The 9,576-nt window shown below is 39.5% G+C and overlaps 1 pseudogene; it reads left to right on the forward strand.

The window, feature by feature from the left end:
* The first annotated feature begins 8,137 nt into the window (after nt 1-8,137).
* On the forward strand, nt 8,138-8,564 carry LOC114206673 (large ribosomal subunit protein eL32 pseudogene; annotated as a pseudogene).
* Nucleotides 8,565-9,576: the final 1,012 nt, after the last annotated feature.

Consider the following 9,576-nt stretch of genomic DNA (forward strand, 5'->3'; position numbering starts at 1 on the left):
CTGGGAGTGTCAAGGCTCTGGGTCAGCAGAATGGGGTCTGTGGTCATCAGAGATCGACAGCTTGTCAAACTTGGAAATCCTGGAGAGCAGGCAAGTGCTGAAATGACATAATAGGAAAGAGCCTCAAGCCAGGAATCATGGCAGATGGATCAATTGTCAGTAGAATTACTCTCTGAGCAGAAGACAAGAGCCTGACTCTACCATGAAGTCCATCTGAACAAAGATGGTGATTTGTATGCCTATTAGGAAAGTGGACTCTGCGGGTCTGGATTTGCAGAGTAAGCAGCAGGGTAATTGCAACGGGTGAGGAATCAAAATAAGTCTAATTGCAAGGAGGTTGAATACTGGTTAGAGAAAGGGAGGAAGCTATAGTTTCTGGTGGTTTCTGATAACCTAGACTTCCTTAGTCCCCAAGTATCTTCCTTTAGAACACTTCCCCAAAGCATGGTCTTCAGTTGCTTTTATAAGCCTCACCGAGGGTAGGGGGAGGTTGTTTGTTATAAATGCAGGTTTCTGGGCCCTACCTTAGATTGTTGGATTAAAAGTCTGTAGAAGTGAGACCAGGAAATAACATTTTAAATAAGCTTTTGATGATTCTTATACATACTAAAGTTTAAAACTTATGACCTTATCAGAGGTCCTGAAGCCTGAAATATGTCCAGACAGGCATTTTACTGGTAAAAATGCAAACCCACTGGGAAGGATGATACATTAAATAGAATATCAAACATTAAATAGAATATCAAACATTAAATAGAATATCAAACATTAAATGAATTAGCTCTCTGGAGGAAAAAGGAGCTGAAATAGGAATTTAATTGGGGGAGAAGGAGGAGGAAGTAAATGAAAAGTAAAAGCAAAGAAACCTTCCCGGTTGGGTCTGAGTCTGGTTTTGCATTTATGTGGGGGAGAAGTATTTAGGGGGATAGGAAAATTGGAGGCTTTGTTTGCAGATGGGTTTCAGCAGCACCTTCGACACAGAAGCATACTGGTGTGGCTGGGACAGAGCAGTTGAGTGTTTCTATTGTAAAATGAGATGATTTTTATGGGAGCATACAAATGCTATCTCTGAAAACTTAGGGATGTCCTCCAGTGTTTCTTAGAGTGCCTAAATGACTATTATAGTTTTATGATTGATTACTTCAAAGACCCCTGGAACGTATTTCACTTGCACACTTAAAGGGTACTCTGGTTTTAGTGACTAGTTCTTTTGAAATAAACATTCTAGAAAAGTGAGAGAATTTTAAAATTCAAGCCCTGTAGTTTGTGGATATATTCTAGAAGATAATCCAATGATCCTTTTTCTATTTCTACCCTCATGAAACAACCATTGGATCTTAATTTGGCCTCTTCAATGTACCTAGCATTCTGGGCAATCACTGGTCCGCTTCTCATTGTAAATTATTAAATTGACATCTTGTGTTGCAAGTAGTACTGTTGTAAGTTTGATATCTAGTGGGCATGAGTCTAGGGACTCATCACTTTTGGGTAACCTGTTAAAATTGAGTTTACTGATTTGTAAAGCAAATGATCAATTTCTTCTGATCTTACCAAGATGTAGATGTCTTGTGTCAGGACATCTACCTATCAGGTTAAGGCCATTGTATTAGTTATCTATTGCTGCATAACAAATTACTGCAAAAATTTGGTTCTTTATTTTATTTTTTATTTTTTATTTATTTATTTATTTTTAAAGATTTTATTTATTTATTTGAGACAGAGACAATGAGAGATAGAGAGCATGAGAGGGAGGAGGGTCAGAGGGAGAAGCAGACTCCCTGCCGAGCAGGGAGCCCGATGCGGGACTCGAATTTTTATTTTTTAAGAGAGGGATGGGGAAGGGCCAAAGGAGAAGGAGAGAGAATCTTAAGCAGGCTCCACACCCAGTGCAGAGCCCTTTAGGGGGTGCCACCTCACGGCCTTGAGATCATGACCTGGCTGAAACCAAGAGTCAGACCCTTAACCGATTGAGCCACCCAGGTGCCCCATTTTTTTTTTTTATTCTTTAAACAATAAACATTATCTTACAGTTTCTGTGTTTCAGAAATTCAGAAGCAGCTTAGCTGGATGAGTCTAACTTGAGGTTGCAATCAAGATGTAAGCCGGGGGGCGCCTGGATGGCTCAGTGTTAAGTGTCTGCCCTCTGCTCAGGTCATGATCCCAGGGTCCTGGGATTGAGCCCCGCATCGGGCTCCCTGCTCAGTGGGAAGCCTGCTTCTCCTTCTCCTACTCCCCCTGCTTATGTTCCCTCTCTCGCTATGTCTCTCTGTCAAATAAATAAATAAATAAAATCTTAAAAAAAAAAAAAGATGTAAGCCAGGGCTGCTGTCATATAAAGACTTGATGTTGGCTAGAGGATTTACATTCAAATTGGTGTGTTCATGTGGCTGGCAAGTTGCTCTTGGCTAATGGTGGTAGGCCTTAGTTTCTCCTCATGTGGACCTCTCAACAGGCTGCTTGAGTGTCTTCATGACATGGCATCTGGCATCTCGCATGGCTAGTAATGTAAGAGAGAACAAAGCAGAAGTGGTAATGCCTTTAATTTCTGCATTATCTGTTACACAGGCAAGCCATGAGTCAAGGTGGGAAAAGACTTCCTAGGGCATGGGTATGAGGAATACCAGGAGGCTATGATTACGGGGGCAATCTTGGAAGCCTGCCTATCATACTACTGATATTGCAGTATCACAAGTGACATATTTATTATATTATACTTACATAGTTTATGCTTTTTAAAATTAGAATCCTCTGGGGCGCCTGGGTGGTTTAGTCGGTTGAGCATCTGCCTTTGGCTCAGGTTATGATCTTGGGAGTCCCGGGATTGAGCCCCGAGTCAGGTTCCCAGCTCAGCAGAGAGTCTTCTCCTTCTGCCCCTTACCCGGCTTGTGCTCTCTCTCTCTCTCAAATAAATAATAAATACAATCTTAAAAGAATAAAATTAGAATCCTATAATTTCTCAGGCTCCATATCCAAAAGAAAACCTTTGCTTTTAGTTTCTTATAGTAGGTTCACTATTTCTTTTTTTTTTCCCCCTTGGGAATTTTTTTTCCTGGCTTTTGAGCTGTGGAGACCAGATGGACAGTTTTTGGCAGAAGGAAAATCATAATTTCTCTTATTTAAAATCATTTTATGATGAAATACTACATTTAGGCTTTGTCTAAAAGTCCCCTGGTTGTGTGTCTTTGAATCCTCCACTTTTCATTTTGTTTTTGGCTAGCAGTGAGACTCCATGAATTTAAAAAATCAAAAGAAATATTTTTCAGCCTTCATGTAGTACAATTTTTAAGCCTATAAATACAGTTTATGTTTATGCATGTCTTCTCCAGTTGTTCAAATAAGAATATTTATGTAGTGTTATTTCTATACTCTCAGGAATGTATTATAGAAATTATCATTGAAGAATTCATTGTTTTTCTGACAGTTATGTCTTTGCTGCATCATTCTTAGAGGAAATCTTCTTGACAGCAGTATTTGTGTTCTATGTCTGGAAATATCTATAAAATATATTCAATTCTCTGAATATCTCAAAGGAAGAGTTGCTGTGATATTTTTGACACAAATATTTCACATTTCTGGCTATGGCAGCAACTCCACAGTGAATATATTTATATGTAAGAACAAAATACCTCAAACATTGGATGGTGACTTCTAAAAGGAAAGATCTTTACCCTAATTTGTATTTTTTAGCTTTAGAAACACATTTTCCCCTGCAGGTGTGGTAAAAATATAACTTTCTCACTGACCATTTACAGGTAGCAAAGAATTATGATCCCTTAACTTAGTCTCTATGCTTGCTGACTCAGACTTTGTAAATGTTACTGGGAGAGGTAAGACAGAGGCCTTAGAAACTGTTGCTGTGAATCCAGGAAGATGCTCACTGAAGCACTGAAGCCAGAAGGTAAATTGTTAGAGGCCCAAGCTCTTATGGACAGCAGGATGCTTATGAAATACTGGGCAAAAAGTTAATTAGGCAAAAGTCATTAAAAGACTTTGGGGGGCGCCTGGGTGGCTCAGTTGTTAAGTGTCTGCCTTCAGCTCACGTCATGATCCCAGGATCCTGTGATGGAGCCCCATATCGGGCTCTCTGCTCGGCGGGGAGCCTGCTTCTCCCTCTCCCACTCCCCCTGCTTGTGTTCCCTCTCTCGCTTTCTCGCTCTCTGTCAAATAAATAAATAAATAAAATTAAAAAAAAAAAAAGGTTTGGATTGTAGTGACATTAATGTGATTCCTTGGACAACTTTGGTGGTAATTAGGATATAGCATAAAAAATTAAATGAAATATTTTCATGTGACTCAATATTTGGAATGTAGAAATACATAGGATTTAGGAAAAAGAGTTCAAGAGAAAATTTAATGTTCTTATTTAACAGCTGAGCGTGATGTACTTATAATTGAATTGATAATCTCAAGTCTGTGGACCGACTAAGTTGAGAAATTGATCACAGATTAGTGAAAAGAATGTTAGAAGAAGTTTCCTAAAATAGCCTCTTAACTTTATAGCTACTCCATGGTATGTGGGTGAGTCTTAACTAAAATATTTTTCCAAACAATTCTACCTGGACAGGAGTTGAAGCGACAGATTCACCCCTAAGCTCAAGTTTCTCTTGGGCCCTTCCCCAACTGCAATTTGGATGCAGTCTGAAACCATAGAGGAGCAGTATCTTTGGAGTCAGACATGGTTGAATCTGGTGTCTGCCACAGCTAGTTCTTGGGAAAGTGACTTAATCTGACTGAGTCTCAGTTGTCTCATCTATAAATGGAGGATAATAGTACCTACTCAAGGCCAGCTATGTAATTCATGGGAAACAGAGCTAAAAGAAAATACCAGGCTCTTTGTTCAAAAAGTAGGAAAAAAATGCTATTTTAAAAGTATGGGTATATAGGGGCACCTGGGTGGCTCAGTCGTTAAGCGTCTGCCTTCGGCTCAGGTCATGATCCCAGGGTCCTGGGATTGAGCCCTGCATTGCATCAGGCTCCCTGCTCAGCGGGAAGCCTGCTTCTCCCTCTCCCAACTCCCCCTGCTTATGTTCCTGCTCTCGCTGTGTCTCTCTCTGTCAAATAAATAAATAAAATCTTAAAAAAAGTATGGATATATATAAAACTTTTTTCCTGTATAAATATTTTATAATTTATAAAACATAATGGTGTAATCATTGCAAGTACAGAAAAATTAAAATTTTAAATTATTAGCATGAATTTTACCATTCATGTTTATATTGTATAATGCCAATTTATATTTACAATGTATAATTGTAAATGCAAATATAAGGGCATTTAACTTGTGTGTGGAATCTTTGGCATTTCATAGCTCATACATGCATATGTATTTCATTCCTAGCAGAAGAGTAGGGGAAAATATGCACAAAAATAACTTTTTAAAACATTTCTTTACATGTGCATATTCTACCAACACTGCCTACCTTCAGCTTACTGAAAAGAAAGGTAGGACTGGAATGAACCCAGCAATGGGCTGCCTTATCTTGCCTTTTTTACTGTGTCATCATATTCAGCATTATGGGTACTGGGAAGTAGCATGACCAAAAAAGGATATGATAGGATTCCTTGGTTGTTCATGTTTCTTAGAATACCATTACCTTCTTTTTTTGTTTTTCTTTTTTACTGATAATCTGTTTTATTTGAAGATTACCTTCTTGAGTTTGAGTCATTGTTGATTGAATTTCTGGAATCTGAGGGATGTAGATTTTCTTGGGGATATCAAAATATCCTAGAAGACTCAGTTCTAACATGTATTAAATCAGCTGAGTCTTCTTCAGCTTTGAGGTATTAAAGAACATAAAGAGTATATCACTGGTTTGTTATAAAAGGATATAACTCAAAAGAAACAGCCAAATGGAAGAGATGTATAGGGCAAGGCGTGGGGAAAGGGGGCAGAGCTTCTATGCCCACTCTGAGTGTGCCACTGTCCCCCTTTCACCACCTGTTCACCAACCCAGAAGCTCCAGATACATTCTTTTTGTGCTCTAAGTAAGTTGGCATTCAGAAGGGTAAAGCATAGACCCTCTGATCTGTTAGTGACCCCACTTACTCAGCCATAGACGTGTTGTATGGAACAGAATATAGAATTCTGGTGGACCCATTATGCATTGGATTTCAGTAGACTCACAGTGAAATAAGCATGTTACGGAAGCCATGAAGGCTATATGTGAATGGAGGAGCAAGTTACTACAGACACATGCATGTCTTTACTCTGTTCATATGTATCCTCCATTGTCCGACGAACTTCACTTATAAAACACACTCTCAAAAATAAAATTGTTAAGAATTTCATGATGGCAACAGCAGAGTTTCCAAATGAGTGCAGGGCCCTTCTGAGAACAGGGCTCTATGTGATTGCACTTGTCATGTGCCCATGAAGCTGGCCCTATACCTACTTAATAACATCGTAAATTCCCTAGTGGAGTACAGGATAGGTGCCCAATAAATGTCCTTCCATTTTCTTACAGAAAACATTAAATTCCTTTAGAATAGACATACATATGGGCAGGACTCAGAATCTTGATGTCTGAAGGGCGATGAAAACTACCCACGTTTGACCTATGAGTTTTTCTAAGAGCAAGAGTTATAGTGTGCCTTTGCAGGTTCTTGAGAAGCCAACTGAAATGCTTCTGCACTTGTGTCCTGATTCTGCTGCCACAATTGGTTTAGTACATGAGACAAAGGGATGGCTATTTGCTGTGATTTTCAGAGCCTTATAAATTCTCTTCTCCCCCTCCAATCTCTCTCCACTGTTCATTTGCCACAGTGTTTCTGAGTTCACCATTAGAAATTCATTCTTCTGGGTTAAAGTGGCATCCTATTTTAAAACGCTGTAGGTAAAACTACTGTGTAACTGAGCATAAGTGGTTTTGTTCAAATCACTTAAAGAATTTAGAAATATTTCTATTTCTTATGGGAAGCATTTTGTCTCTGACACTCACTCATTAGTGGGCAGAGGTCCCTCAGGGCCTCAGCTAGAAGCTGTAGTTATAAATCCAACCATCCTATTTGGGAAAAACATCTGAAAATACTAATAAACTTGGGAAGGTAACAGATTAATCAAATAACCTCAAATTTACTATATTGTGTTTTTCTGTGCCAGCCCCTACCTAGAGGCTTTACAATTGTGCTATCACTTATTTCTTGCTATAACCATTTGAGTTCGATTCTTTTTCTTATTTCTATTTCACAGATAAAAACCTGGCATATGGAAGGTAATATTGATCATAAGTGGCTTGATTAAAAGTGGTTTATTAGAGTGTTATTCAGTTCTTGCCACGATAATTCAGGACCAAACCATCCCCCAAAGCCAGTGTTTTACAAAAACAGACATTTCTGTATTTATATATTTTTGATCATGGGCTGTGGGTTGGATATGGTTCTGCTGGATTTGGCTGGGATCAGTTGCATTTACATCTGCTATCTAAATTTTCTCATTCTCCTTGGACCAGCAGCTACCTGGAGGCATTATTTCTTCTCACGGCAAATCACAAGAGCACAAAAGCAGAAGCCAAACTCTGCTAGCACATTTAAGGTCTCTGCTCATGTCACATCCACTAACATTCATTGGCCAAAGTGAAGCTAAAATCAAAGGGGCAAGAAAGTATATTTTACCCATGCTGGGAATACAAAGGGATGTGGCAAAGGGTGTGGATGTATAATCCTAATACAACGGAACACTTAGGGCTAATAATCCAACCAACTTCTCGTTGGGAGTAGGATATCGAGAGAATATGAATCACAGTGTGGGGAGAGGGAGGGAGATAGAGAAAGTTAATTACGATGCATGGTGCACAGTGTGACAGGTCTGGCACAGAGCAGCAGGAGGGGTTCAGACCAGGTGGTGGGCATGCTAGAAAGGAAAGTAGCGCCCTCTCCTCTCCTCTTTCTGAGTCCAAGCCAGATTGTCTACTTTGCAAATTTATTTATGGTTGTCCCAGCAAATAAGGTGACCATTCAGAGAGAAAAATGGCCACATAAGACCTCAAGGTCCATTTTGAACTATTGTATTACACAACCCAGAGGAGTAGTAGGTTAGGGTTTGTGGTCATTGCTTATTCCAGCAGATTTTGTGATGTTCATTAAAATTCTGAATCTCGCTCTCTCTTCCTTGGCGCTGCCTGTGGAGGTGGCAGCCATCTGTTACTGGGCATCATGGCTGCCCTCAGACCTCTGGTGAAGCCCAAGATCATTAAAAAGAGCACCAAGAAGTTCATCCGGCACCAGTCAGACTATGTCAAAATTAAGCGCAACTGGCGGAAACCCAGAGGCATTGACAATAGGGTGCGCAGAAGATTCAAGGGCCAGATCTTGATGCCCAACATTGGTTACGGGAGCAACAAGAAAACAAAACACATGTTGCCCAGTGGCTTCCGGAAGTTCCTAGTCCACAACGTTAAGGAGCTTGAAGTGCTGCTGATGTGCAACAAATCTTACTGTGCAGAGATTGCTCACAATGTCTCCTCCAAGAACCGCAAAGCTATTGTGGAAAGAGCAGCCCAGCTGGCAATCAGTCACCAATCCCAACGCCAGGCTGCGCAGCGAAGAAAATGAATAGACAGCTTGTTGTGCACGTCATATTTGTGTTAATAAAACCATAAAACCAAAAAAAAAAAATTCTGAATCTCCTCCCTTGTAGCACAAATAATATTTTAAGTAACTTCCCTAAAAAATCCCACTGTTCATAGCAATGAGGATGCTTCTTAATTTAAGGGCTATATTTTGGATCAGAGTCCAACCTTTGGTTCCTTTGGGGTTTTGACAAGACTGTTTCTGGGGAAGAACTACCATGTTATTGTCCTAGTTGCCATGGACATTATGAAGTTATAATAAATTAATAGCATTTTCAAACATCTTTGAATTTATAGCTTGGGGAGATGGTCTAAACTTTTCAGAGGAGGGGCTGAGATTTGTAAGAGGGGTCAGAGCCAGATGATAAATGGCTTGGGAAGCCATGGTAAAAAGTTTGGACTTTATGTAGAATTACTAAGGGAAGAAAAAAATGGAAGTGAAATGACAAGACTGATTTTTTTTTTTTTTTTTTAAGAAGGATGGCTCTGATAGCAGAAGGGGGAATGACTTTGAGAGGAGACAATGGATGGGAGGAAGAGACACTGATTTGGAACTTACTGTGATGTTTTAGGCAAGAGACGGTAAGAGCAATCGCATTCTCATTCTTGGGAGCACCCGTTTCGGATATCCTTTTGAGACCATCTGTTCTGAACATTCTCTAGTACTTTCAATTCTAAAACAACAAAATTCTAGAGGTACCATCTGATTTACAGATTGATGCTATTTTTAAAAATGCTTCCTAAAATGCTTGACAAAAAGTAGGTGCTCACTGTTTGCTGAATTAAAGAAAAATAATTGAGTTCTGTAAGCAAACTGTTTGCTTTCTCTCTCTTTGGCTGATTTTTATAGAAAAAAAAAATAGACCTTGTAAGTATACCCAAGAAGAAAGAAGCCTTAAGTCTATAAGGGGTATTAACTTTTTGTCTGTAAAGGCCATATATTACCCCTATGCCAGGGAAGGGGGCAATAGTGTGCTGTGCCAAAGGCAGAGTTGCTGTTAGTTGGTCC

The sequence above is a fragment of the Eumetopias jubatus genome, unplaced genomic scaffold (assembly GCF_037043125.1).
Source record: "Eumetopias jubatus isolate StellerSeaLion01/CBP00866 unplaced genomic scaffold, mEumJub1_p1.0 scaffold_7, whole genome shotgun sequence".
Classification (NCBI taxonomy): domain Eukaryota; kingdom Metazoa; phylum Chordata; class Mammalia; order Carnivora; family Otariidae; genus Eumetopias; species Eumetopias jubatus.